The following is a 25,866-nucleotide window of genomic DNA, read 5'->3' as shown; positions in this document are numbered from 1 at the left end:
GGCGACGGTGATGTCATAATGGTTGCCATGGCAACAATGTTGTCATAAAGGTCGTCATGGCGAAGGTGATGTCATAATGGTCGTCATGGCGATGATGATGTCATTATGGTCGTCATGGCAACGATGATGTCATAATTGTCGTCATGGCAACGATGAAGTCATATTCGTCGTCACGGCAATAGTGATGTCATAATGCTCATCATGGCGAAGGTGATGTCATAATAATTGCCATGGCAACAATGTTGTCATAATGGTCGACATGACGACGGTTATGTCATAATGGTCGTCATGGCGACGGTGATGTCATAATGGTCATCATGGCAACGATGAGGTCATAATGTTCGTAATGGCGACGGTGATGTAATATTGGTCGTCATGGCGACGATGATGTCATAATGGTCATCATGGCGACAATGATGTCATAATGGTCGTCATGGCGACGGTGATGTCATAATGGTCATCATGGCGACGATGATGTCATAATGGTCGTCATGGCGACGATGATGTCAGTATGATGGTCATGGCTTTGGTGATGTCATAATGGTCGTCATGGCGATGGTGATGTCATAATGGTCGTCATGGCAATGGTGATGTCAGAATGGTCGTCATGGCGACGATGATGTCATACTGTCGTCATGGCGACGGTGTTGCCATAATGGTCGTCATGGCGACGATGATGTCATAATGGTCATCATGGCGACGATGACGTCATAATGGTCGTCATGGCAACGATGATGTCATAATGGTCGTCATGGCGACGATGATGTCATACTGGTCGTCATGGCGACAGTGTTGCCATAATGGTCGTCATGGTGACGATGATGTCACAATGGTCGTCATGGCGACGGTGTTGTCATAATGGTCGTCATGCCGACGATGATGTCATAATGTTCGTCATGGCGAAGATGATGTCATAATGGTCGTCATGGCGACGATGATGTCATAATGGTCGTCATGGCGACGATGACGTCATAATGGTCGTCATGGCGACGATGATGTCATAATGGTCGTCATGGCGACGGTGATGTCATAATAGTCGTCATGGCGACAATGATGTCATAATGGTCGTCATGGCGACGATGATGTCATAATGGTCGTCACGGCGACGGTGTTGCCATAATGGTCGTCATGGCGACGATGATGTCATAATGGTCGTCATGGCGACGATGATGTCATAATGGTCGTCATGGCGACGATGTCAGTATGGTGGTCATGGCTTTGGTGATGTCATAATGGTCGTCATGGCGACGGTGATGTCATAATGGTCGTCATGGCAAAGGTGATGTCCAAATGGTCGTCATGGCGACGGTGTTGCCATAATGGTTGTCATGGCGACGATGATGTCATAATGGTCGTCATGGCAATGGTGATGTCAGAATGGTGGTCATGGCTTTCGTGATGTCATAATGGTCGTCATGGCGACGATGTCAATATGGTTGTCATGGCTTTGGTGATGTCATAATGGTCGTCATGGCGACGGTGATGTCATAATGGTCGTCATGGCGACGATGATGTCATAATGGTCGTCACGGCGACGATGATGTCATAATGGTCGTCATAGCGACGATGATGTCATAATGGTCGTCATGGTGACGATGACGTCATAATGGTCGTCATGGCGACGATGATGTCATAATGGTCGTCATGGCGACGATGATGTCATACTGGTCGTCATGGCGACGGTGTTGCCATAATGGTTGTCATGGCGACGATGATGTCATAATGGTCGTCATGCCGACGATGATGTCAGTATGGTGGTCATGGCTTTGGTGATGTCATAATGGTCGTCATGGCAACGATGATGTCATAATGGTCGTCATGGCGACGATGATGTCATAATGGTCGTCATGGCGACGATGATGTCAGTATGGTGGTCATGGCTTTGGTGATGTCATAATGGTCGTCATGGCGACGGTGATGTCATAATGGTCGTCACGGCGACGGTGATGTCATAATGGTCGTCATGGCGACGATGACGTCATAATGGTCGTCATGGCGACGATGATGTCATACTGGTCGTCATGGCGACGGTGTTGCCATAATGGTCGTCATGGCGACGATGATGTCATAATGGTCGTCATGGCGACGGTGTTGTCATAATGGTCGTCATGCCGACGATGATGTCATAATGGTCGTCATGGCGAAGATGATGTCATAATGGTCGTCATGGCGAAGATGATGTCATAATGGTCATCATGGCGACGATGACGTCATAATGGTAGTCATGGCGACGATGACGTCATAATGGTCGTCATGGCGACGATGATGTCATAATGGTCGTCATGGCGACGGTGATGTCATAATAGTTGTCATGGCGACAATGATGTCATGATGGTCGTCATGCCGACGATGATGTCATAATGGTCGTCACGGCGACGGTGTTGCCATAATGGTCGTCATGGCGACGATGATGTCATAATGGTCGTCATGGCGACGAAGATGTCATAATGGTCGTCATGGCGACGATGATGTCAGTATGGTGGTCATGGCTTTGGTGATGTCATAATGGTCGTCATGGCGACGGTGATGTCATAATGGTCGTCATGGCAAAGGTGATGTCAGAATGGTCGTCATGGCGACGGTGTTGCCATAATGGTCGTCATGGCGACGATGACGTCATAATGGTCGTCATGGCGACGATGACGTCATAATGGTCGTCATGTCGACGATGACGTCATAATGGTCGTCATGTCGACGATGACGCCATAATGGTCGTCATGGCGACGATGATGTCATAATGGTCGTCATGGCGACGATGATGTCATAAGGGTCGTCATGGCGACGATGATGTAAGTATGGTGGTCATGGCTTTGGTGATGTCATAATGGTCGTCATGGCGACGGTGATGTCATAATGGTCGTCATGGCGATGGTGATGTCAGAATGGTCGTCATGGCGACGATGATGTCAGTATGGTGGTCATGGCTATGGTGATGTCATAATGGTCGTCATGGCGACGATTATGTCATAATGGTCGTCATGGCGACGATGATGTCATAATGGTTGTCATGGCTTGGTGATGTCATAATGGTCGTCATGGCGACGGTGATGTCATAATGGTCGTCATGGCGACGATGATGTCATAATGGTCGTCACGGCGACGATGATGTCATAATGGTCGTCATGGCGACGATGATGTCATACTGGTCGTCATGGCGACGGTGTTGCCATAATGGTCGTCATGGCGACGATGATGTCATAATGGTCGTCATGCCGACGATGATGTCATAATGGTCGTCATGGCGACGGTGTTGCCATAATGGTCGTCATGGCGACGATGATGTCATAATGGTCGTCATGGCGACGATGATGTTATAATGGTCGTCATGGCGACGATGATGTCAGTATGGTGGTCATGGCTTTGGTGATGTCATAATGGTCGTCATGGCGACGGTGATGTCATAATGGTCGTCATGGCAATGGTGATGTCAGAATGGTGGTCATGGCTTTCGTGATGTCATAATGGTCGTCATGGCGATGATGATGTCATAATGGTCGTCATGGCGACGATGATGTCATAATGGTCGTCATGGCGACGGTGATGTCATAATGATCGTCATGGCGACGATGATGTCATAATGGTCGTCATGGCTACGATGATGTCATAATGGTCGTCATGGCGACGATGATGTTATAATAGTCGTCATGGCGACGATGATGTCATAATGGTCGTCATGCCAACGATGATGTCAATATGGTTGTCATGGCTTTGGTGATGTCATAATGGTCGACATGGCGACGGTGATGTCATAATGGTCGTCATGGCGACGATGATGCCATAATGGTCGTCACGGCGACGATGATGTCATAATGGTCGTCACGGCGACGATGATGTCATAATGGTCGTCACTGCGGCGGTAATGTCATAATGGTCGTCATGGCGACGATGATGTCATACTGTCGTCATGGCGACGGTGTTGCCATAATGGTCGTCATGGCGACGATGATGTCATAATGGTCATCATGGCGACGATGACGTCATAATGGTCGTCATGGCGACGATGACGTCATAATGGTCGTCATGGCGACGATGACGTCATAATGGTCGTCATGGCGACGATAATGTCATACTGGTCGTCATGGCGACGGTGTTGCCATAATGGTCGTCATGGCGACGATGATGTCATAATGGTCGTCATGCCGACGATGATGTCATAATGGTCGTCATGGCGACGATGATGTCATAATGGTCGTCATGGCGACGATGATGTCAGTATGATGGTCATGGCTTTGGTGATGTCATAATGGTCGTCATGGCGATGGTGATGTCATAATGGTCGTCATGGCAATGGTGATGTCAGAATGGTCGTCATGGCGACGATGATGTCATACTGTCGTCATGGCGACGGTGTTGCCATAATGGTCGTCATGGCGACGATGATGTCATAATGGTCATCATGGCGACGATGACGTCATAATGGTCGTCATGGCAACGATGATGTCATAATGGTCGTCATGGCGACGATGATGTCATACTGGTCGTCATGGCGACAGTGTTGCCATAATGGTCGTCATGGTGACGATGATGTCACAATGGTCGTCATGGCGACGGTGTTGTCATAATGGTCGTCATGCCGACGATGATGTCATAATGTTCGTCATGGCGAAGATGATGTCATAATGGTCGTCATGGCGACGATGATGTCATAATGGTCGTCATGGCGACGATGACGTCATAATGGTCGTCATGGCGACGATGATGTCATAATGGTCGTCATGGCGACGGTGATGTCATAATAGTCGTCATGGCGACAATGATGTCATAATGGTCGTCATGGCGACGATGATGTCATAATGGTCGTCACGGCGACGGTGTTGCCATAATGGTCGTCATGGCGACGATGATGTCATAATGGTCGTCATGGCGACGATGATGTCATAATGGTCGTCATGGCGACGATGTCAGTATGGTGGTCATGGCTTTGGTGATGTCATAATGGTCGTCATGGCGACGGTGATGTCATAATGGTCGTCATGGCAAAGGTGATGTCCAAATGGTCGTCATGGCGACGGTGTTGCCATAATGGTTGTCATGGCGACGATGATGTCATAATGGTCGTCATGGCGACGATGACTTCATAATGGTCGTCATGGCGACAATGATGTCATAATGGTCGTCATGGCGACGATGATGTCATAATGGTCGTCATGGCGACGATGATGTCAGTATGGTGGTCATGGCTTTGGTGATGTCATAATGGTCGTCATGGCGACGGTGATGTCATAATGGTCGTCATGGCAATGGTGATGTCAGAATGGTCGTCATGGCAACGATGATGTCAGTATGGTGGTCATGGCTTTGGTGATGTCATAATGGTCGTCATGGCGACGATTATGTCATAATGGTCGTCATGGCGACGATGATGTCAATATGGTTGTCATGGCTTTGGTGATGTCATAATGGTCGTCATGGCGACGGTGATGTCATAATGGTCGTCATGGCGACGATGATGTCATAATGGTCGTCACGGCGACGATGATGTCATAATGGTCGTCATGGCGACGATGATGTCATACTGGTCGTCATGGCGACGATGATGTCAGTATGGTGGTCATGGCTTTGGTGATGTCATAATGGTCGTCATGGCAACGATGATGTCATAATGGTCGTCATGGCGACGATGATGTCATAATGGTCGTCATGGCGACGATGATGTCAGTATGGTGGTCATGGCTTTGGTGATGTCATAATGGTCGTCATGGCGACGGTGATGTCAAAATGGTCGTCATGGCAATGGTGATGTCAGAATGGTCTTCATGGCGACGATGATGTCATACTGGTCGTCATGGCGACGGTGTTGCCATAATGGTCGTCATGGCGACGATGATGTCATAATGGTCGTCATGCCGACGATGATGCCATAATGGTCGTCATGGCGACGATGATGTCATAATGGTCGTCATGGCGACGATGATGTCATAATGGTCATCATGGCGACGATGATGTCAGTATGGTGGTCATGGCTTTGGTGATGTCATAATGGTCGTCATGGCGACGGTGATGTCATAATGGTCGTCATGGCGACGATGTTGTCAGTATGGTGGTCATGGCTTTGGTGATGTCATAATGGTCGTCATGGCGACGGTGATGTCAAAATGGTCGTCATGGCAATGGTGATGTCAGAATGGTCTTCATGGCGACGATGATGTCATACTGGTCGTCATGGCGACGGTGTTGCCATAATGGTCGTCATGGCGACGATGATGTCATAATGGTTGTCATGGCGACGATGATGTCATAATGGTCATCATGGCGACGATGACGTCATAATGGTCGTCATGGCGACAATGACGTCATTATGGTCGTCATGGCGACGATAATGTCATAATGGTCGTCATGGCGACTATGATGTCATACTGGTCATCATGGCCACGGAGTTGCCATAATGGTCGTCATTTCGACGATGATGTCATAATGGTCGTCATGCCGACGATGATGTCATAATGGTCGTCATGGCGACGGTGTTGCCATAATGGTCGTCATGGCGACGATGATGTCATGATGGTCGTCATGCCGACGATGATGCCATAATGGTCGTCATGGCGACGATGATGTCATAATGGTCGTCATGGCGACGATGATGTCAGTATGGTGGTCATGGCTTTGGTGATGTCATAATGGTCGTCATGGCGACGGTGATGTCATAATGGTCGTCATGGCAATGGTGATGTCAGAATGGTGGTCATGGCTTTGGTGATGTCATAATTGTCGTCATGGCGACGATGATGTCAATATGGTTGTCATGGCTTTGGTGATGTCATAATGGTCGTCATGGCGATGGTGATGTCATAATGGTCGTCACGGCGACGATGATGTCATAATGGTCGTCACGGCGACGATGATGTCATAATGGTCGTCATAGCGACGATGATGTCATAATGGTCGTCATGGCGACAATGACGTCATAATGGTCGTCATGGCGACGATGATGTCATAATGGTCGTCATGGCGACGATGATGTCATACTGGTCGTCATGGCGACGGTGTTGCCATAATGGTTGTCGTGGCGACGATGATGTCATAATGGTGGTCATGGCTTTGGTGATGTCATAATGGTCGTCATGCCGACGATGATGTCAGTATGGTGGTCATGGCTTTGGTGATGTCATAATGGTCGTCATGGCAACGATGATGTCATAATGGTCGTCATGGCGACGATGATGTCATAATGGTCGTCATGGCGACGATGATGTCAGTATGGTGGTCATGGCTTTGGTGATGTCATAATGGTCGTCATGGCGACGGTGATGTCAAAATGGTCGTCATGGCAATGGTGATGTCAGAATGGTCTTCATGGCGACGATGATGTCATACTGGTCGTCATGGCGACGGTGTTGCCATAATGGTCGTCATGGCGACGATGATGTCATAATGGTCGTCATGGCGACGATGATGTCATAATGGTCATCATGGCGACGATGACGTCATAATGGTCGTCATGGCGACAATGACGTCATTATGGTCGTCATGGCGACGATAATGTCATAATGGTCGTCATGGCGACTATGATGTCATACTGGTCGTCATGGCCACGGAGTTGCCATAATGGTCGTCATTTCGACGATGATGTCATAATGGTCGTCATGCCGACGATGATGTCATAATGGTCGTCATGGCGACGGTGTTTTCATAATGGTCGTCATGGCGAAGATGATGTCATAATGGTCGTCATGGCGAAGATGATGTCATAATGGTCGTCATGGCGACGATGATGTCAGTATGGTGGTCATGGCTTTTGTGATGTCATAATGGTCGTCATGGCGACGGTGATGTCATAATGGTCGTCATGGCAATGGTGATGTCAGAATGGTCGTCATGGCGACGATGATGTCAGGATGGTGGTCATGGCTTTGGTGATGTCATAATGGTCATCATGGCGACGATGATGTCATAATGGTCGTCATGGCGACGATGATGTCAATATGGTTGTCATGGCTTTGGTGATGTCATAATGGTCGTCATGGCGACGGTGATGTCATAATGGTCGTCACGGCGACGATGATGTCATAATAGTCGTCACGGCGACGGTGATGTCATAATGGTCGTCATGGCGACGATGATGTCATACTGGTCGTCATGGCGACGGTGTTGCCATAATGGTCGTCATGGCGACGATGATGTCATAATGGTCGTCATGGCGACAATGATGTCATAATGGTCGTCATGGCGACGATGACGTCATAATGGTCGTCATGGCGACGTTGATTTCATAATGGTCGTCATGGCGACGGTGATGTCATAATGGTTGCCATGGCAACAATGTTGTCATAAAGGTCGTCATGGCGAAGGTGATGTCATAATGGTCGTCATGGCGATGATGATGTCATTATGGTCGTCATGGCAACGATGATGTCATAATTGTCATCATGGCAACGATGAAGTCATATTCGTCGTCACGGCAATAGTGATGTCATAATGCTCATCATGGCGAAGGTGATGTCATAATAATTGCCATGGCAACAATGTTGTCATAATGGTCGACATGACGACGGTTATGTCATAATGGTCGTCATGGCGACGGTGATGTCATAATGGTCATCATGGCAACGATGAGGTCATAATGTTCGTAATGGCGACGGTGATGTAATATTGGTCGTCATGGCGACGATGATGTCATAATGGTCATCATGGCGACAATGATGTCATAATGGTCGTCATGGCGACGGTGATGTCATAATGGTCATCATGGCGACGATGATGTCATAATGGTCGTCATGGCGACGATGATGTCATAATGTTCGTCATGGCGACGATGAAGTCATAATGGTCGTCAAGGCGACGATGATGTCAAAATGGTCATCATGGCGACGATGATGTCATAATGGTCGTCATGGCGACGGTGATGTCAGAATGGTCGTCATGGCAATGGTGATGTCAGAATGGTCTTCATGGCAAAGGTTATGTTAGAATGGTCATCATGGCGACGATGATGTCATAATGGTCGTCATGGCGACGATGATGTCATAATGGTCGTCATGGCAATGATGATGCCATAATGGTCGTCATGGCGACGATGATGTCAAAATGGTCGTCATGACGACAATGATGTCATAATGGTCGTCATGGCGACGATGATGTCATTATGGTCGTCATGGCGACGGTGTTGCCATAATGGTCGTCATGGCGACGATGATGTCATTATGGTCATAATGGCGACAATGATGTCATAATGGTCGTTATGGCGACGATGATGTCAATATGGTTGTCATGGCTTTGGTGATGTCATAATGGTCGTCACGGCGACGTTGATGTCATAATGGTCGTCACGGCGACGTTGATGTCATAATGGTCGTCACGGCGACGGTGATGTCATAATGGTCGTCACGGCGACGATGATGTCATAATGGTCGTCACGGCGACGATGATGTCATAATGGTCGTCACGGCGACGATGAAGTCATAATGATCGTCACGGCGACGGTGATGTCATAATGGTCGTCACGGCAACGGTGATGTCATAATGGTCGTCATGGCGATGATGATGTCACACTGTTCGTCATGGCGACGGTGTTGCCATAATGGTCGTCATGGCGACGATGATGTCACACTGTTCGTCATGGCGACGGTGTTGCCATAATGGTCGTCATGGCGACGATGATGTCATAATGGTCGTCATGGCGACGATGATGTCATAATGGTCGTCATGGCGTCAATGATGTCATAATGGTCGTCATGCCGACGATGATGTCATTATGGTCATCATGGCAACGATGATGTCATAATGGTCGTCATGGCGACGATGATGTCATAATAGTCATCATGGCGACAATGATGTCATAATGGTCGTCATGGCGACGATGATGTTAATATGGTTGTCATGGCTTTGGTGATGTCATAATGGTCGTCATGGCGACGGTGACGTCATAATGGTCGTCATGGCGACGATGACGTCATAATGGTCGTCATGGCGACGATGATGTCATACTGGTCGTCATGGCGACGGTGTTGCCATAATGGTCGTCATGGCGACGATGATGTCATAATGGTCGTCATGGCGACGATGATGTCATAATGGTCGTCATGCCGACGATGATGTCATAATAGTCGTCATGGCGAAGATGATGTCATAATGGTCGTCATGGCGACGATGATGTCATATTGGTCGTCATGGCGACGTTGACGTCATAATGATCGTCATGTCGACGGTGATGTCATAATGGTCGTTATGGCGACGGTGATGTCATAATAGTCGTCATGGCGACGTTGATGTCATAATTGTCGTCATGCCGACGATGATGTCATAATGGTCGTCATGGCGACGGTGTTACCATAATGGTCGTCATGGCGACGATGATGTCATAATGGTCGTCATGGCGACAATGATGTCATAATGGTCGTCATGGCGACGATGATGTCAGAATGTTCGTCATGGCGACGATTATGTCAGTATGGTAGTCATGGCTTTGGTGATGTCATAATGGTCGTCATGGCGACGATGATGTCATAATGGTCGTCATGGCGACGATGATGTCAATATGGTTGTAATGGTTTTGGTGATGTCATAATGGTCGTCATGGCGACGGTGATATCATAATGGTCGTCATGGCGACGATGATGTCATAATGGTCGTCACGGCGACGATGATGTCATAAAGGTCGTCACGGCGACGGTGATGTCATAACGGTTGCCATAGCAACAATGTTGTCATAAAGTTCGTCATGGCGACGATGATGTCATAATGGTCGTCATGGCGACGATGACGTCATAATGGTCGTCATGGCGACGATGACGTCATAATGGTCGTCATGGCGACAGTGACGTCATAATGGTCGTCATGGCGACGATGACGTCATAATGGTCGTCATGGCGACAGTGACGTCATAATAGTCGTCATGGCGACAGTGATGTCATAATAGTCGTCATGGCGACGATGAAGTCATAATGGTCGTCATGCCGACGATGATGTCATAATGGTCGTCACGGCGACGATGTTGCCATAATGGTCGTCATGGCGACGATGATGTCATAATGGTCGTCATGCGACGATGATGTCATAATGGTCGTCATGGCGACGATGATGTCAGTATGGTGGTCATGGCTTTGGTGATGTCATAATGGTCGTCATGGCGACGGTGATGTCATCATGGTCGTCATGGCAATGGTGATGTCAGAATGGTCGTCATGGCGACGATGATGTCAGTATGGTGGTCATGGCTTTGGTGATGTCATAATGGTCGTCATGGCGACGATTATGTCATAATGGTCGTCATGGCGACGATGATGTCAATATGGTTGTCATGGCTTTGGTGATGTCATAATGGTCGTCATGGCGGCGGTGATGTCATAATGGTCGTCATGGCGACGATGATGTCATAATGGTCGTCACGGCGACGATGATGTCATAATGGTCGTCATAGCGACGATGATGTCATAATGGTCGTCATGGCGACGATGACGTCATAATGGTCGTCATGGCGACGATGATGTCATAATGTTCGTCATGGCGACGATGATGTCAATATGGTTGTCATGTCTTTGGTGATGTCATAATGGTCGTCATGGCGACGGTGATGTCATAATGGTCGTCATGGCGACGATGATGTCATAATGGTCGTCATGGCGACGATGATGTCATAATGGTCGTCATGGCGACGATGATGTCATAATGTTCGTCATGGCGAAGATGATGTCATAATGGTCGTCATGGCGACGATGATGTCATAATGGTCGTCATGGCGACGATGACGTCATAATGGTCGTCATGGCGACGATGATGTCATAATGGTCGTCATGGCGACGGTGATGTCATAATAGTCGTCATGGCGACAATGATGTCATAATGGTCGTCTTGGCGACGATGATGTCATAATGGTCGTCACGGCGACGGTGTTGCCATAATGGTCGTCATGGCGACGATGATGTCATAATGGTCGTCATGGCGACGATGATGTCATAATGGTCGTCATGGCGACGATGTCAGTATGGTGGTCATGGCTTTGGTGATGTCATAATGGTCGTCATGGCGACGGTGATGTCATAATGGTCGTCATGGTAAAGGTGATGTCCAAATGGTCGTCATGGCGACGGTGTTGCCATAATGGTTGTCATGGCGACGATGATGTCATAATGGTCATCATGGCGACGATGACGTCATAATGGTCGTCATGGCGACAATGATGTCATAATGGTCGTCATGGCGACGATGATGTCATAATGGTCGTCATGGCGACGATGATGTCAGTATGGTGGTCATGGCTTTGGTGATGTCATAATGGTCGTCATGGCGACGGTGATGTCATAATGGTCGTCATGGCAATGGTGATGTCAGAATGGTCGTCATGGCAACGATGATGTCAGTATGGTGGTCATGGCTTTGGTGATGTCATAATGGTCGTCATGGCGACGATTATGTCATAATGGTCGTCATGGCGACGATGATGTCAATATGGTTGTCATGGCTTTGGTGATGTCATAATGGTCGTCATGGCGACGGTGATGTCATAATGGTCGTCATGGCGACGATGATGTCATAATGGTCGTCACGGCGACGATGATGTCATAATGGTCGTCATGGCGACGATGATGTCATACTGGTCGTCATGGCGACGATGATGTCAGTATGGTGGTCATGGCTTTGGTGATGTCATAATGGTCGTCATGGCAACGATGATGTCATAATGGTCGTCATGGCGACGATGATGTCATAATGGTCGTCATGGCGACGATGATGTCAGTATGGTGGTCATGGCTTTGGTGATGTCATAATGGTCGTCATGGCGACGGTGATGTCAAAATGGTCGTCATGGCAATGGTGATGTCAGAATGGTCTTCATGGCGACGATGATGTCATACTGGTCGTCATGGCGACGGTGTTGCCATAATGGTCGTCATGGCGACGATGATGTCATAATGGTCGTCATGCCGACGATGATGCCATAATGGTCGTCATGGCGACGATGATGTCATAATGGTCGTCATGGCGACGATGATGTCATAATGGTCATCATGGCGACGATGATGTCAGTATGGTGGTCATGGCTTTGGTGATGTCATAATGGTCGTCATGGCGACGGTGATGTCATAATGGTCGTCATGGCGACGATGTTGTCAGTATGGTGGTCATGGCTTTGGTGATGTCATAATGGTCGTCATGGCGACGGTGATGTCAAAATGGTCGTCATGGCAATGGTGATGTCAGAATGGTCTTCATGGCGACGATGATGTCATACTGGTCGTCATGGCGACGGTGTTGCCATAATGGTCGTCATGGCGACGATGATGTCATAATGGTCGTCATGGCGACGATGATGTCATAATGGTCATCATGGCGACGATGACGTCATAATGGTCGTCATGGCGACAATGACGTCATTATGGTCGTCATGGCGACGATAATGTCATAATGGTCGTCATGGCGACTATGATGTCATACTGGTCGTCATGCCGACGATGATGTCATAATGGTCGTCATGGCGATGGTGTTGCCATAATGGTCGTCATGGCGACGATGATGTCATGATGGTCGTCATGCCGACGATGATGCCATAATGGTCGTCATGGCGACGATGATGTCATAATGGTCGTCATGGCGACGATGATGTCAGTATGGTGGTCATGGCTTTGGTGATGTCATAATGGTCGTCATGGCGACGGTGATGTCATAATGGTCGTCATGGCAATGGTGATGTCAGAATGGTGGTCATGGCTTTGGTGATGTCATAATGGTCGTCATGGCGACGATGATGTCAATATGGTTGTCATGGCTTTGGTGATGTCATAATGGTCGTCATGGCGATGGTGATGTCATAATGGTCGTCACGGCGACGATGATGTCATAATGGTCGTCACGGCGACGATGATGTCATAATGGTCGTCATAGCGACGATGATGTCATAATGGTCGTCATGGCGACAATGACGTCATAATGGTCGTCATGGCGACGATGATGTCATAATGGTCGTCATGGCGACGATGATGTCAGTATGGTGGTCATGGCTTTGGTGATGTCATAATGGTCGTCATGGCGACGGTGATGTCATAATGGTCGTCATGGCAATGGTGATGTCAGAATGGTCGTCATGGCAACGATGATGTCAGTATGGTGGTCATGGCTTTGGTGATGTCATAATGGTCATCATGGCGACGATTATGTCATAATGGTCGTCATGGCGACGATGATGTCAATATGGTTGTCATGGCTTTTGTGATGTCATAATGGTCGTCATGGCGGCGGTGATGTCATAATGGTCGTCATGGCGACGATGATGTCATAATGGTCGTCACGGCGACGATGATGTCATAATGGTCGTCATAGCGACGATGATGTCATAATGGTCGTCATGGCGACGATGACGTCATAATGGTCGTCATGGCGACGATGATGTCATAATGTTCGTCATGGCGACGATGATGTCAATATGGTTGTCATGTCTTTGGTGATGTCATAATGGTCGTCATGGCGACGGTGATGTCATAATGGTCGTCATGGCGACGATGATGTCATAATGGTCGTCATGGCGACGATGATGTCATAATGGTCGTCATGGCGACGATGATGTCATAATGTTCGTCATGGCGAAGATGATGTCATAATGGTCGTCATGGCGACGATGATGTCATAATGGTCGTCATGGCGACGATGACGTCATAATGGTCGTCATGGCGACGATGATGTCATAATGGTCGTCATGGCGACGGTGATGTCATAATAGTCGTCATGGCGACAATGATGTCATAATGGTCGTCATGGCGACGATGATGTCATAATGGTCGTCACGGCGACGGTGTTGCCATAATGGTCGTCATGGCGACGATGATGTCATAATGGTCGTCATGGCGACGATGATGTCATAATGGTCGTCATGGCGACGATGTCAGTATGGTGGTCATGGCTTTGGTGATGTCATAATGGTCGTCATGGCGACGGTGATGTCATAATGGTCGTCATGGTAAAGGTGATGTCCAAATGGTCGTCATGGCGACGGTGTTGCCATAATGGTTGTCATGGCGACGATGATGTCATAATGGTCGTCATGGCGACGATGACGTCATAATGGTCGTCATGGCGACAATGATGTCATAATGGTCGTCATGGCGACGATGATGTCATAATGGTCGTCATGGCGACGATGATGTCAGTATGGTGGTCATGGCTTTGGTGATGTCATAATGGTCGTCATGGCGACGGTGATGTCATAATGGTCGTCATGGCAATGGTGATGTCAGAATGGTCGTCATGGCAACGATGATGTCAGTATGGTGGTCATGGCTTTGGTGATGTCATAATGGTCGTCATGGCGACGATTATGTCATAATGGTCGTCATGGCGACGATGATGTCAATATGGTTGTCATGGCTTTGGTGATGTCATAATGGTCGTCATGGCGACGGTGATGTCATAATGGTCGTCATGGCGACGATGATGTCATAATGGTCGTCACGGCGACGATGATGTCATAATGGTCGTCATGGCGACGATGATGTCATACTGGTCGTCATGGCGACGATGATGTCATAATGGTCGTCATGGCGACGATGATGTCAATATGGTTGTCATGGCTTTGGTGATGTCATAATGGTCGTCATGGCGACGGTGATGTCATAATGGTCGTCACGGCGACGATGATGTCATAATAGTCGTCACGGCGACGGTGATGTCATAATGGTCGTCATGGCGACGATGATGTCATACTGGTCGTCATGGCGACGGTGTTGCCATAATGGTCGTCATGGCGACGATGATGTCATAATGGTCGTCATGGCGACAATGATGTCATAATGGTCGTCATGGCGACGATGACGTCATAATGGTCGTCATGGCGACGTTGATTTCATAATGGTCGTCATGGCGACGGTGATGTCATAATGGTTGCCATGGCAACAATGTTGTCATAAAGGTCGTCATGGCGAAGGTGATGTCATAATGGTCGTCATGGCGATGATGATGTCATTATGGTCGTCATGGCAACGATGATGTCATAATTGTCGTCATGGCAACGATGAAGTCATATTCGTCGTCACGGCAATAGTGATGTCATAATGCTCATCATGGCGAAGGTGATGTCATAATAATTGCCATGGCAACAATGTTGTCATAATGGTCGACATGACGACGGTTATGTCATAATGGTCGTCATGGCGACGGTGATGTCATAATGGTCATCATGGCAACGATGAGGTCATAATGTTCGTAATGGCGACGGTGATGTAATATTGGTCGTCATGGCGACGATGATGTCATAATGGTCATCATGGCGACAATGATGTCATAATGGTCGTCATGGCGACGGTGATGTCATAATGGTCATCATGGCGACGATGATGTCATAATGGTCGTCATGGCGACGATGATGTCATAATGTTCGTCATGGCGACGATGAAGTCATAATGGTCGTCAAGGCGACGATGATGTCAAAATGGTCATCATGGCGACGATGATGTCATAATGGTCGTCATGGCGACGGTGATGTCAGAATGGTCGTCATGGCAATGGTGATGTCAGAATGGTCTTCATGGCAAAGGTTATGTTAGAATGGTCATCATGGCGACGATGATGTCATAATGGTCGTCATGGCGACGATGATGTCATAATGGTCGTCATGGCAATGATGATGCCATAATGGTCGTCATGGCGACGATGATGTCAAAATGGTCGTCATGACGACAATGATGTCATAATGGTCGTCATGGCGACGATGATGTCATTATGGTCGTCATGGCGACGGTGTTGCCATAATGGTCGTCATGGCGACGATGATGTCATTATGGTCATAATGGCGACAATGATGTCATAATGGTCGTTATGGCGACGATGATGTCAATATGGTTGTCATGGCTTTGGTGATGTCATAATGGTCGTCACGGCGACGTTGATGTCATAATGGTCGTCACGGCGACGTTGATGTCATAATGGTCGTCACGGCGACGGTGATGTCATAATGGTCGTCACGGCGACGATGATGTCATAATGGTCGTCACGGCGACGATGATGTCATAATGGTCGTCACGGCGACGATGAAGTCATAATGATCGTCACGGCGACGGTGATGTCATAATGGTCGTCACGGCAACGGTGATGTCATAATGGTCGTCATGGCGATGATGATGTCACACTGTTCGTCATGGCGACGGTGTTGCCATAATGGTCGTCATGGCGACGATGATGTCACACTGTTCGTCATGGCGACGGTGTTGCCATAATGGTCGTCATGGCGACGATGATGTCATAATGGTCGTCATGGCGACGATGATGTCATAATGGTCGTCATGGCGTCAATGATGTCATAATGGTCGTCATGCCGACGATGATGTCATTATGGTCATCATGGCAACGATGATGTCATAATGGTCGTCATGGCGACGATGATGTCATAATAGTCATCATGGCGACAATGATGTCATAATGGTCGTCATGGCGACGATGATGTTAATATGGTTGTCATGGCTTTGGTGATGTCATAATGGTCGTCATGGCGACGGTGACGTCATAATGGTCGTCATGGCGACGATGACGTCATAATGGTCGTCATGGCGACGATGATGTCATACTGGTCGTCATGGCGACGGTGTTGCCATAATGGTCGTCATGGCGACGATGATGTCATAATGGTCGTCATGGCGACGATGATGTCATAATGGTCGTCATGCCGACGATGATGTCATAATAGTCGTCATGGCGAAGATGATGTCATAATGGTCGTCATGGCGACGATGATGTCATATTGGTCGTCATGGCGACGTTGACGTCATAATGATCGTCATGTCGACGGTGATGTCATAATGGTCGTTATGGCGACGGTGATGTCATAATAGTCGTCATGGCGACGTTGATGTCATAATTGTCGTCATGCCGACGATGATGTCATAATGGTCGTCATGGCGACGGTGTTACCATAATGGTCGTCATGGCGACGATGATGTCATAATGGTCGTCATGGCGACAATGATGTCATAATGGTCGTCATGGCGACGATGATGTCAGAATGGTCGTCATGGCGACGATTATGTCAGTATGGTAGTCATGGCTTTGGTGATGTCATAATGGTCGTCATGGCGACGATGATGTCATAATGGTCGTCATGGCGACGATGATGTCAATATGGTTGTCATGGTTTTGGTGATGTCATAATGGTCGTCATGGCGACGGTGATATCATAATGGTCGTCATGGCGACGATGATGTCATAATGGTCGTCACGGCGACGATGATGTCATAAAGGTCGTCACGGCGACGGTGATGTCATAATGGTTGCCATAGCAACAATGTTGTCATAAAGTTCGTCATGGCGACGATGATGTCATAATGGTAGTCATGGCAACGATGATGTCATAATGGTCGTCATGGCGACGATGATGTCATACTGGTTGTCATGGCGACAGTGTTGCCATAATGGTCGTCATGGCGACGATGATGCCATAATGGTCGTCATGGCGACGGTGTTGTCATAATGGTCGTCATGCCGACGATGATGTCATAATGGTCGTCATGGCGAAGATGATGTCATAATGGTCTTCATGGCGATGATGATGTCATAATGGTCGTCATGGCGACGATGACGTCATAATGGTCGTCATGGCGACGATGACGTCATAATGGTCGTCATGGCGACAGTGATGTCATAATAGTCGTCATGGCGACGATGAAGTCATAATGGTCGTCATGCCGACGATGATGTCATAATGGTCGTCACGGCGACGATGTTGCCATAATGGTCGTCATGGCGACGATGATGTCATAATGGTCGTCATGGCGACGATGATGTCATAATGGTCGTCATGGCGACGATGATGTCAGTATGGTGGTCATGGCTTTGGTGATGTCATAATGGTCGTCATGGCGACGGTGATGTCATCATGGTCGTCATGGCAATGGTGATGTCAGAATGGTCGTCATGGCGACGATGATGTCAGTATGGTGGTCATGGCTTTGGTGATGTCATAATGGTCGTCATGGCGACGATGATGTCAATATGGTTGTCATGGCTTTGGTGATGTCATAATGGTCGTCATGGCGGCGGTGATGTCATAATGGTCGTCATGGCGACGATGATGTCATAATGGTCGTCACGGCGACGATGATGTCATAATGGTCGTCATAGCGACGATGATGTCATAATGGTCGTCATGGCGACGATGACGTCATAATGGTCGTCATGGCGACGATGATGTCATAATGTTCGTCATGGCGACGATGATGTCAATATGGTTGTCATGTCTTTGGTGATGTCATAATGGTCGTCATGGCGACGGTGATGTCATAATATTCGTCATGGCGACGATGATGTCATAATGGTCGTCATGGCGACGATGATGTCATAATGGTCGTCATGGCGACGATGATGTCATAATGTTCGTCATGGCGAAGATGATGTCATAATGGTCGTCATGGCGACGATGATGTCATAATGGTCGTCATGGCGACGATGACGTCATAATGGTCGTCATGGCGACGATGATGTCATAATGGTCGTCATGGCGACGGTGATGTCATAATAGTCGTCATGGCGACAATGATGTCATAATGGTCGTCATGGCGACGATGATGTCATAATGGTCGTCACGGCGACGGTGTTGCCATAATGGTCGTCATGGCGACGATGATGTCATAATGGTCGTCATGGCGACGATGATGTCATAATGGTCGTCATGGCGACGATGTCAGTATGCTGGTCATGGCTTTGGTGATGTCATAATGGTCGTCATGGCGACGGTGATGTCATAATGGTCGTCATGGTAAAGGTGATGTCCAAATGGTCGTCATGGCGACGGTGTTGCCATAATGGTTGTCATGGCGACGATGATGTCATAATGGTCGTCATGGCGACGATGACGTCATAATGGTCGTCATGGCGACAATGATGTCATAATGGTCGTCATGGCGACGATGATGTCATAATGGTCGTCATGGCGACGATGATGTCAGTATGGTGGTCATGGCTTTGGTGATGTCATAATGGTCGTCATGGCGACGGTGATGTCATAATGGTCGTCATGGCAATGGTGATGTCAGAATGGTCGTCATGGCAACGATGATGTCAGTATGGTGGTCATGGCTTTGGTGATGTCATAATGGTCGTCATGGCGACGATTATGTCATAATGGTCGTCATGGCGACGATGATGTCAATATGGTTGTCATGGCTTTGGTGATGTCATAATGGTCGTCATGGCGACGGTGATGTCATAATGGTCGTCATGGCGACGATGATGTCATAATGGTCGTCACGGCGACGATGATGTCATAATGGTCGTCATGGCGACGATGATGTCATACTGGTCGTCATGGCGACGATGATGTCAGTATGGTGGTCATGGCTTTGGTGATGTCATAATGGTCGTCATGGCAACGATGATGTCATAATGGTCGTCATGGCGACGATGATGTCATAATGGTCGTCATGGCGACGATGATGTCAGTATGGTGGTCATGGCTTTGGTGATGTCATAATGGTCGTCATGGCGACGGTGATGTCAAAATGGTCGTCATGGCAATGGTGATGTCAGAATGGTCTTCATGGCGACGATGATGTCATACTGGTCGTCATGGCGACGGTGTTGCCATAATGGTCGTCATGGCGACGATGATGTCATAATGGTCGTCATGCCGACGATGATGCCATAATGGTCGTCATGGCGACGATGATGTCATAATGGTCGTCATGGCGACGATGATGTCATAATGGTCATCATGGCGACGATGATGTCAGTATGGTGGTCATGGCTTTGGTGATGTCATAATGGTCGTCATGGCGACGGTGATGTCATAATGGTCGTCATGGCGACGATGTTGTCAGTATGGTGGTCATGGCTTTGGTGATGTCATAATGGTCGTCATGGCGACGGTGATGTCAAAATGGTCGTCATGGCAATGGTGATGTCAGAATGGTCTTCATGGCGACGATGATGTCATACTGGTCGTCATGGCGACGGTGTTGCCATAATGGTCGTCATGGCGACGATGATGTCATAATGGTCGTCATGGCGACGATGATGTCATAATGGTCATCATGGCGACGATGACGTCATAATGGTCGTCATGGCGACAATGACGTCATTATGGTCGTCATGGCGACGATAATGTCATAATGGTCGTCATGGCGACTATGATGTCATACTGGTCATCATGGCCACGGAGTTGCCATAATGGTCGTCATTTCGACGATGATGTCATAATGGTCGTCATGCCGACGATGATGTCATAATGGTCGTCATGGCGATGGTGTTGCCATAATGGTCGTCATGGCGACGATGATGTCATGATGGTCGTCATGCCGACGATGATGCCATAATGGTCGTCATGGCGACGATGATGTCATAATGGTCGTCATGGCGACGATGATGTCAGTATGGTGGTCATGGCTTTGGTGATGTCATAATGGTCGTCATGGCGACGGTGATGTCATAATGGTCGTCATGGCAATGGTGATGTCAGAATGGTGGTCATGGCTTTGGTGATGTCATAATGGTCGTCATGGCGACGATGATGTCAATATGGTTGTCATGGCTTTGGTGATGTCATAATGGTCGTCATGGCGATGGTGATGTCATAATGGTCGTCACGGCGACGATGATGTCATAATGGTCGTCACGGCGACGATGATGTCATAATGGTCGTCATAGCGACGATGATGTCATAATGGTCGTCATGGCGACAATGACGTCATAATGGTCGTCATGGCGACGATGATGTCATAATGGTCGTCATGGCGACGATGATGTCAGTATGGTGGTCATGGCTTTGGTGATGTCATAATGGTCGTCATGGCGACGGTGATGTCATAATGGTCGTCATGGCAATGGTGATGTCAGAATGGTCGTCATGGCGACGATGATGTCAGTATGGTGGTCATGGCTTTGGTGATGTCATAATGGTCATCATGGCGACGATTATGTCATAATGGTCGTCATGGCGACGATGATGTCAATATGGTTGTCATGGCTTTTGTGATGTCATAATGGTCGTCATGGCGGCGGTGATGTCATAATGGTCGTCATGGCGACGATGATGTCATAATGGTCGTCACGGCGACGATGATGTCATAATGGTCGTCATAGCGACGATGATGTCATAATGGTCGTCATGGCGACGATGACGTCATAATGGTCGTCATGGCGACGATGATGTCATAATGTTCGTCATGGCGACGATGATGTCAATATGGTTGTCATGTCTTTGGTGATGTCATAATGGTCGTCATGGCGACGGTGATGTCATAATGGTCGTCATGGCGAAGGTGATGTCATAATGGTCGTCATGGCGACGATGATGTCATAATGGTCGTCATGGCGACGATGATGTCATAATGGTCGTCATGGCGACGATGATGTCATAATGTTCGTCATGGCGAAGATGATGTCATAATGGTCGTCATGGCGACGATGATGTCATAATGGTCGTCATGGCGACGATGTCAGTATGGTGGTCATGGCTTTGGTGATGTCATAATGGTCGTCATGGCGACGGTGATGTCATAATGGTCGTCATGGTAAAGGTGATGTCCAAATGGTCGTCATGGCGACGGTGTTGCCATAATGGTTGTCATGGCGACGATGATGTCATAATGGTCGTCATGGCGACGATGACGTCATAATGGTCGTCATGGCGACAATGATGTCATAATGGTCGTCATGGCGACGATGATGTCATAATGGTCGTCATGGCGACGATGATGTCAGTATGGTGGTCATGGCTTTGGTGATGTCATAATGGTCGTCATGGCGACGGTGATGTCATAATGGTCGTCATGGCAATGGTGATGTCAGAATGGTCGTCATGGCAACGATGATGTCAGTATGGTGGTCATGGCTTTGGTGATGTCATAATGGTCGTCATGGCGACGATTATGTCATAAAGGTCGTCATGGCGACGATGATGTCAATATGGTTGTCATGGCTTTGGTGATGTCATAATGGTCGTCATGGCGACGGTGATGTCATAATGGTCGTCATGGCGACGATGATGTCATAATGGTCGTCACGGCGACGATGATGTCATAATGGTCGTCATGGCGACGATGATGTCATACTGGTCGTCATGGCGACGATGATGTCAGTATGGTGGTCATGGCTTTGGTGATGTCATAATGGTCGTCATGGCAACGATGATGTCATAATGGTCGTCATGGCGACGATGATGTCATAATGGTCGTCATGGCGACGATGATGTCAGTATGGTGGTCATGGCTTTGGTGATGTCATAATGGTCGTCATGGCGACGGTGATGTCAAAATGGTCGTCATGGCAATGGTGATGTCAGAATGGTCTTCATGGCGACGATGATGTCATACTGGTCGTCATGGCGACGGTGTTGCCATAATGGTCGTCATGGCGACGATGATGTCATAATGGTCGTCATGCCGACGATGATGCCATAATGGTCGTCATGGCGACGATGATGTCATAATGGTCGTCATGGCGACGATGATGTCATAATGGTCATCATGGCGACGATGATGTCAGTATGGTGGTCATGGCTTTGGTGATGTCATAATGGTCGTCATGGCGACGGTGATGTCATAATGGTCGTCATGGCGACGATGTTGTCAGTATGGTGGTCATGGCTTTGGTGATGTCATAATGGTCGTCATGGCGACGGTGATGTCAAAATGGTCGTCATGGCAATGGTGATGTCAGAATGGTCTTCATGGCGACGATGATGTCATACTGGTCGTCATGGCGACGGTGTTGCCATAATGGTCGTCATGGCGACGATGATGTCATAATGGTCGTCATGGCGACGATGATGTCATAATGGTCGTCATGGCGACGATGACGTCATAATGGTCGTCATGGCGACGATGACGTCATTATGGTCGTCATGGCGACGATAATGTCATAATGGTCGTCATGGCGACTATGATGTCATACTGGTCATCATGGCCACGGAGTTGCCATAATGGTCGTCATTTCGACGATGATGTCATAATGGTCGTCATGCCGACGATGATGTCATAATGGTCGTCATGGCGATGGTGTTGCCATAATGGTCGTCATGGCGACGATGATGTCATGATGGTCGTCATGCCGACGATGATGCCATAATGGTCGTCATGGCGACGATGATGTCATAATGGTCGTCATGGCGACGATGATGTCAGTATGGTGGTCATGGCTTTGGTGATGTCATAATGGTCGTCATGGCGACGGTGATGTCATAATGGTCGTCATGGCAATGGTGATGTCAGAATGGTGGTCATGGCTTTGGTGATGTCATAATGGTCGTCATGGCGACGATGATGTCAATATGGTTGTCATGGCTTTGGTGATGTCATAATGGTCGTCATGGCGATGGTGATGTCATAATGGTCGTCACGGCGACGATGATGTCATAATGGTCGTCACGGCGACGATGATGTCATAATGGTCGTCATAGCGACGATGATGTCATAATGGTCGTCATGGCGACAATGACGTCATAATGGTCGTCATGGCGACGATGATGTCATAATGGTCGTCATGGCGACGATGATGTCATACTGGTCGTCATGGCGACGGTGTTGCCATAATGGTTGTCATGGCGACGATGATGTCTTAATGGTGGTCATGGCTTTGGTGATGTCATAATGGTCGTCATGCCGACGATGATGTCAGTATGGTGGTCATGGCTTTGGTGATGTCATAATGGTCGTCATGGCGACGATGATGTCATAATGGTCGTCATGGCGACGATGATGTCAGTATGGTGGTCATGGCTTTGGTGATGTCATAATGGTCGTCATGGCGACGGTGATGTCAAAATGGTCGTCATGGCAATGGTGATGTCAGAATGGTCTTCATGGCGACGATGATGTCATACTGGTCGTCATGGCGACGGTGTTGCCATAATGGTCGTCATGGCGACGATGATGTCATAATGGTCGTCATGGCGACGATGATGTCATAATGGTCATCATGGCGACGATGACGTAATAATGGTCGTCATGGCGACAATGACGTCATTATGGTCGTCATGGCGACGATAATGTCATAATGGTCGTCATGGCGACTATGATGTCATACTGGTCGTCATGGCCACGGAGTTGCCATAATGGTCGTCATTTCGACGATGATGTCATAATGGTCGTCATGCCGACGATGATGTCATAATGGTCATCATGGCGACGGTGTTTTCATAATGGTCGTCATGGCGAAGATGATGTCATAATGGTCGTCATGGCGAAGATGATGTCATAATGGTCGTCATGGCGACGATGATGTCAGTATGGTGGTCATGGCTTTTGTGATGTCATAATGGTCGTCATGGCGACGGTGATGTCATAATGGTCGTCATGGCAATGGTGATGTCAGAATGGTCGTCATGGCGACGATGATGTCAGGATGGTGGTCATGGCTTTGGTGATGTCATAATGGTCGTCATGGCGACGATGATGTCATAATGGTCGTCATGGCGACGATGATGTCAATATGGTTGTCATGGCTTTGGTGATGTCATAATGGTCGTCATGGCGACGGTGATGTCATAATGGTCGTCACGGCGACGATGATGTCATAATAGTCGTCACGGCGACGGTGATGTCATAATGGTCGTCATGGCGACGATGATGTCATACTGGTCGTCATGGCGACGGTGTTGCCAAAATGGTCGTCATGGCGACGATGATGTCATAATGGTCGTCATGGCGACAATGATGTCATAATGGTCGTCATGGCGACGATGACGTCATAATGGTCGTCATGGCGACGTTGATTTCATAATGGTCGTCATGGTGACGGTGATGTCATAATGGTTGCCATGGCAACAATGTTGTCATAAAGGTCGTCATGGCGAAGGTGATGTCATAATGGTCGTCATGGCGATGATGATGTCATTATGGTCGTCATGGCAACGATGATGTCATAATTGTCGTCATGGCAACGATGAAGTCATATTCGTCGTCACGGCAATAGTGATGTCATAATGCTCATCATGGCGAAGGTGATGTCATAATAATT

Source organism: Phyllobates terribilis, unplaced genomic scaffold (genome assembly GCF_046119375.1).
Source record: "Phyllobates terribilis strain yellow unplaced genomic scaffold, ASM4611937v1 Scaffold_43__1_contigs__length_10536358, whole genome shotgun sequence".
NCBI lineage: Eukaryota > Metazoa > Chordata > Amphibia > Anura > Dendrobatidae > Phyllobates > Phyllobates terribilis.
Note: the sequence above shows the minus strand (reverse complement) of the source record.